This window comes from Chlorocebus sabaeus, chromosome 22, assembly GCF_047675955.1.
Source record: "Chlorocebus sabaeus isolate Y175 chromosome 22, mChlSab1.0.hap1, whole genome shotgun sequence".
Lineage (NCBI taxonomy): Eukaryota > Metazoa > Chordata > Mammalia > Primates > Cercopithecidae > Chlorocebus > Chlorocebus sabaeus.
The window spans coordinates 59614577-59620576 of record NC_132925.1 but is presented as its reverse complement, the minus strand read 5'-3'; positions in this window follow the sequence as shown (position 1 = coordinate 59620576).

The window sequence follows — 6000 nt, the reverse complement described above, 5'->3', positions numbered from 1 at the left end:
CAGTGCCAATAATGACTGAATAAACTTGGTCTAAGTACTTAAAAGAACACATTATTTTCCAGTTAAAATGTCCTTATTTGTATGCAGAGAACATGATAATTTTGAACAATTCCTGTCTAGTCATTAAACAGTTGCCCTATGGGAATAGCATACAATAATCTGTTAGCCTAGTTCAAGTACCTCACATGCTTCAAAGTAATAACATTGCGAGCACCATGAGAGCACAATCATGAATTTTTTTTTTCATACAGCATGTGTTTGGTAGATAGAAACCCCTCAGTAAATGTTTCTGATTAAATAAATGAATTAAATCTTTTAAATTTTCTTTCATTAAATGTCACCAAAACTTTAGACTACTTCTCTCTGTGTTTCTTTGAGTGGTAAAGTTTTATTAAATTAAGTCTTTACCTTTAGTGGATTTATAATCATTTCCCTTGCTTTCTTCCTAACAAGGTGGCATATGCCCTAGTCACATCGGTTTAAAATTCATACTGCCTTGCTAAACCCAGAAAATGATGGGGAATTTATTTTCTCTTCTACGGGTACATTAATTAGTCCTGTGATGAATAGCTAATATCACAATTACAAAATTCCTATCACTAAGTCTCTTCTGGTGAAAAACAAACAAATCTGGCAGTTGAAAAAGAGGATAGTGGGATTCAAGTGCTAATTTATAACTCAGTGAATGTTTTCTGCAATTGTTGGTGCTGTGAATGCTGTCTTGAATAGCCAGATTCTTGGCATCTCCCTAATGTTACCCAACCTCTCTCCCCACAGCCTTTCCCCATCCTTTTTTCCCTGCTGAACTGGTGCTTGATGCTCTCAGGCAGATGTGAGAGAGCAGAGCTGTCAAAGGCCTGGTTCTGAATGGCAATGAATGCCAGTTCCAGCCCCAGCTCCCAGAATGGCAGCTACCCACTTCAAGAAAAACTTAAACCACCCCCAGAGAAGCCAGTTTGATGAATTACAGGTCTGTCTCTCACTAGATTTCCTGAACACTGAAATGTCACTTTTCTCTGCACCTTGCATGACTATAAGCCACATTCTAGCTATTTCTTGGGAGTTTTAGATTGTTGATTTTATTAATTCAGTTTAAATATTTTGTTTCCTTTATACTGTAAACTCACCTTAGCACAAATGATTTTAAGTTCCATTGCTATGACCCACCTAAAAATAAAGGTATACATACTCTAGGACCTTGCTGGTCACATACCATTAGCAGTATCTAATTGTTAGAAATGTATGTAGAATCTCGAGCCCAACCCCAGGCCTACTAAGAATGTGAATTTTAACAAGATGCCCAGCTTATTCAGATGCAGAGTAAAATGTGAGACTCACTACCCTAAGAGACAGAATAGAGAGTGGGCGATCACCCAAATAAAACACAACACACTTCAGTGCGCTACGTATTCTATACAATCTCAGAAAATAAATGTCACTTGCAAGGTGCACAGATCATCTCTTCTTTGCCTTAGTCTTTGGGCGAGTGTGTGTGTGTGTGTGTGTGTTATTAGCACCTCAGCACTTGTTTGATAGACTACGATGCAAACCTTTACCATCGTCTATTTTTTTTTAATCTCTGCACTAGCTTCAGCTTTAAAATTTTCAATTCCTATGTGATTGATTGCCGCCTTCTGATTCCTACATAGTTTTCATTGCTAGTAAGAGGCAGTTATCTAGGGGATTTCTAACAGGTGTACAGGGTTACATGAGACTATTCTCACCCTATCAACCAAAACAAGACAGGTAAGCTCAAAACAATCATTGATTTTTAAAACGCATCAGAGAACTGAGAGCGCAAAGAAACCTAAATGAACCAAACTCAAGAAAGTCACAAGCTCTACATATGAGAGGAGAGACTCATGGTCATTGTCACCTCTGGGGGAATGGCAGAAGGAATACGAGTCTGTGAACAGCAGGGATGAGAACTCAGCTGCAATTTTAACAAGCTTGGAATGGCTGCCTGTGGGCGGAGGAGCCCCAGCCACAGAGGGAGTCTGCACCTGCCTGCCTCCTCTTTCTCGGGAGTCTTCACATCATGCTGGGAATAGTTCACCAAAGCTGGGGGCAGGAAACAATGGCTAGGGGGAAACTCCTTGAGGCATTTTGGGCTTTCATAGAGTCTAGGAAGTTGCTAGGGCCAGTGAGGAGCCAAAGGGCTGAAAGAGTTCTCCAGAGGTACAGAATGCAGGGAAGCAAAGGGCAACGAGAAATAAAAAAGCTATCAGCTGGGCTGTAAAGCAGGCTGCGATCCCCCACGGTTCTGAAGTCTGTCAGCTCACTTTTGAAATACAGGCCGATCTCAAGAATCTCACCAGTGCTCAAATACCCAGTTCTGCTGAAGACAAAGTCTTAATCCCACCCTCAAAACATTGAGAACAGTTGTGAACTAAATTAAACTAAAGCTACAACAATGCCCAGACCCAGATCAATTACAGATCAGATAGACTCAGCTCCTTGCAGAAGGGGCTTGCTCTTTTCTTTTTTTGAAGGTAAATATTTATTTTGTATTCATTCTATTTTTCTTTTAAAGTATTCAGTGTGCAATAAAAAATTTCAAGGTCTGTGAAAAAGCAAGAAAATAGGTCTCATGGTTAAGATAGAAAATAATCAACAGAATCAGATCCAGAGCTAGCTTAAAAGTTAAAATTATCAGACTGAGATATTAAAATAAAAAAATCTATAATATAAAAATGTTAAAGGACCTCATGGAAAAGAGGACAACATTCATGAAGAGATGGGGAATTTCAAAAAAGTGGTGGAAACTAGAAAAAAAGAACCATATGGAAATGCTAAAAATGAAAAACACAATATCAAAAATAAATTCATTAGTAGCAGCTTAGTAGCAGACTCAACAGCAGAGGAAACTGAGCATCTGACAGTATTTGGGTTAATTTCAAACAACCCAACATATGTGCAAATGGAATCCCAAAAATAAGAGAACAGGGACAGCATGGCAGAAGAAATCATTAAAGCTTTATTGGTCAAGACTTACCAAAATTGATTAAAGATATCAACTCATAGAATCAAGAAGTTCTACATCCATGTTGTGTGTCAGGGGAGGGTTGGGGGTGGGAGGAGAACCAAGAACCTTAACACACCCACAAGGAGAATAAATATGGAAAAAGCAGCACCTAAACAAATCATAGCCAAACTGCTGAAAAGCAGTGGTAAGTGGTAAATCTGAAAAGCAATCAAAGGAGGAAAAAGACATAAATATAAGGGAATAATGATAGAAATAACAGATGACTTTTCACTAGAATCAATGGAGGCCAGAAGACAATAGAACATCTTTAAAGCACTAAAAGAAAAACACTGTCAAACTAGAATTCTATACCCCATGAAAACATACTTTAAAAATGAAGGCAAAGGCCAGGCATGGTGGCTCACACCTGTAATCCCAGCACTTTGGGAGGCTGAGGTGGGCAGATCACAAGATCAGGGGTTTGAGACCAGCCTGGCCAACATGGTGAAACCCCATCTCTACTAAAAATACAAAAAAATAGTTGGGTGTGGTGGCAGGCACCTGTAATCCCAGCTACTCGGGAGACTGAGGCAGGAGAATCGCTTGAACCTGGTAGGCGGAGGTTGCAGTGAGGGAGACTATGTCACTGCACTCCAGCCTGGGCAACAAAGCGAGACTCTGTCTTAAAAAAAAAAAAAAAAAAAGAAATAAAGTCATTTTCAGACAGGTAAGAATTGGGAAGATTCATCTCCAGTGGACCCATGCTACAAGAAAAGCTGACATAAGTTTTTCAGACTGAACAGAAAAGATAGCAGAAGGAAACCCAGATCTGTAGGAAGAATTTAAGACTCCTAGAAAGGGTTTTAAAAAATGGATAGAGCCAGGTATGGTGGCTCATGCCTGTAATCCCAGTATTTTGGGAGGCCAAGGCAGGTGAATCACTTGAGGTCAGGACTTAGAGACCAGCCTGGCCAACATGGTGAAACCTCATCTCTACTAAAAATATAAAAATCAGCTGGGCATGGTGGTGTACACCTGTAATCCCAGCTACCCAGGAGGCTGAGGCATGAGAATGGCTTAAACCCAGGAGGTGGAGTTTGCAGTGAGCCGAGATCATGCACTCCAGCCTGGGTGACAGACAGATTCCATCTCAAAAAAAAAAAAAGGCCAGGTGCAGTGGCTCGTGCCTGTAATCTCAGCACTTTGGGAGGCTGAGGCAGGTGGATCACCTGAGGTTGGGATTTCGAGACCAGCCTGACCAACATGAAGAAACCCAGTCTCTACTAAAAATATAAAAATTAGCTGGGCATGGTGGCACGTGCCTGTAATCCCAGTTACTCGGGAGGCTGAGGCAGGAGAATCGCTTGAACCTGGGAGGCAGAGGTTGTGGTGAGCTGAGATCACGCCATTGTACTCCAGCCTGGGCAACAAGAGCTAAACTCTGTCTCAAAAAACAAACAAACAAAACAAAAAAAGACGTTAAAGATCTTTTATGAAGAAATATTTATATATCTCTCTATTTATGTATGTGTGTGCATATAATATTTGAAAAGATGATTGATTGTTTAAAGCAAAAAAACCAATATATTGTGAGGTTTATTACATATTTGGGAATAAAGAGTAAAATGTCAGATAATAAGAGCACAAAAGGTTGGTAGGGGAAGAAATAGAATTATACTGTTGTAAAGTTCTTGCACTATTTGTGAAGTTGCATAATAATTTTTTTTTAGTATACTATTTGAAGGTAAAGGCAGAGAATAATTTCTAGAACAGTGGTTCTCAAAATGTAGTTCCCAGACATATATCACCAGCATCATCTGAAAACTTACTAAAAATGCATATTTTTGAGCAATATCACATACCTACTAAATAAGGAGCTCTAGGAGTATGACCCAAAAATCTATGTTTTAATAAAAGCATTAGGTGTTCCTAATGTATGGAAAGTTTAAGAACCATTGCTTTAGAACAGCCACTAAAAATATACTATCAAGAAATATAGCTAAAAACAAGAGATAAAATGGAATGATTAAAAAATGCAATATGGGGCCAGGTGTTGTGACTCATGCCTGTAATCCCGGCACTTTGGGAGGCTGAGGTGGGTGGATCACTTGTGGCCAGGAGTTTGAGACCAGCCTGGCCAACACAGTGAAACTCCATCTCTACAACAGATAGGAAAAATTAGCTGGGTGTGGTGGCACACACCTGTAATCCCAGCTACTGGGGAGGCTGAGGCATGTGAATTGCTTGAAACCAGGAGGCAGAGGTTGCATTGAGCAGAGACCGTGCCACTGCACTCCAGCCTAGGCAACAGAATGAGACACCGTCTCAAAAAAAAAAAAAATACATAAATAAAAATAAAAATGCAATATGGGCTGGGCACAGGGGCTCATACCTGCAATCCCAGACTTTGGGAGGCTGACATGGGAGTATCACTTGAGGCCAGAAGTTCAAGACCAGCCTGGGCAACATAGCACGACCCCATTTCAAAGAAAAATTAATTAAAAAGAATGCAGTATACAAAAAATGAGGCAAGAAAGTAGAAGCAGAAACAAAGAATAAAAGGGACAAGTAGAGGGCCGGGCGCGGTGGCTCAAGCCTGTAATCCCAGCGCTTTGGGAGGCCGAGACAGGCGGATCACGAGGTCAGGAGATCAAGACCATCCTGGCTAACCCGGTGAAACCCCGTCTCTAGTAAAAAATGCAAAAACATAGCCGGGCGAGGTGGCGAGCGTCTGTAGTCCCAGCTACTCAGGAGGCTGAGGCAGGAGAATGGCGTAAACCCGGGAAGGCAGAGCTTGCAGTGAGCCGAGATCCGGCCACTGCACTCCAGCCTGGGCGACAGAGCGAGACTCCGTCTCAAAAAAAAAAAAAAAAAAAAAGGGACAAGTAGAAAATCATACCAATATGGGAGAATTAACTCAGATAATAATTATATCAAATATAAACATATTAAACACTTAAATGGCAGAGATTATCAGATTGATATAAAAGATCCAACAATATGCTCTTGACAAATACAAAATTATAAGGACATAG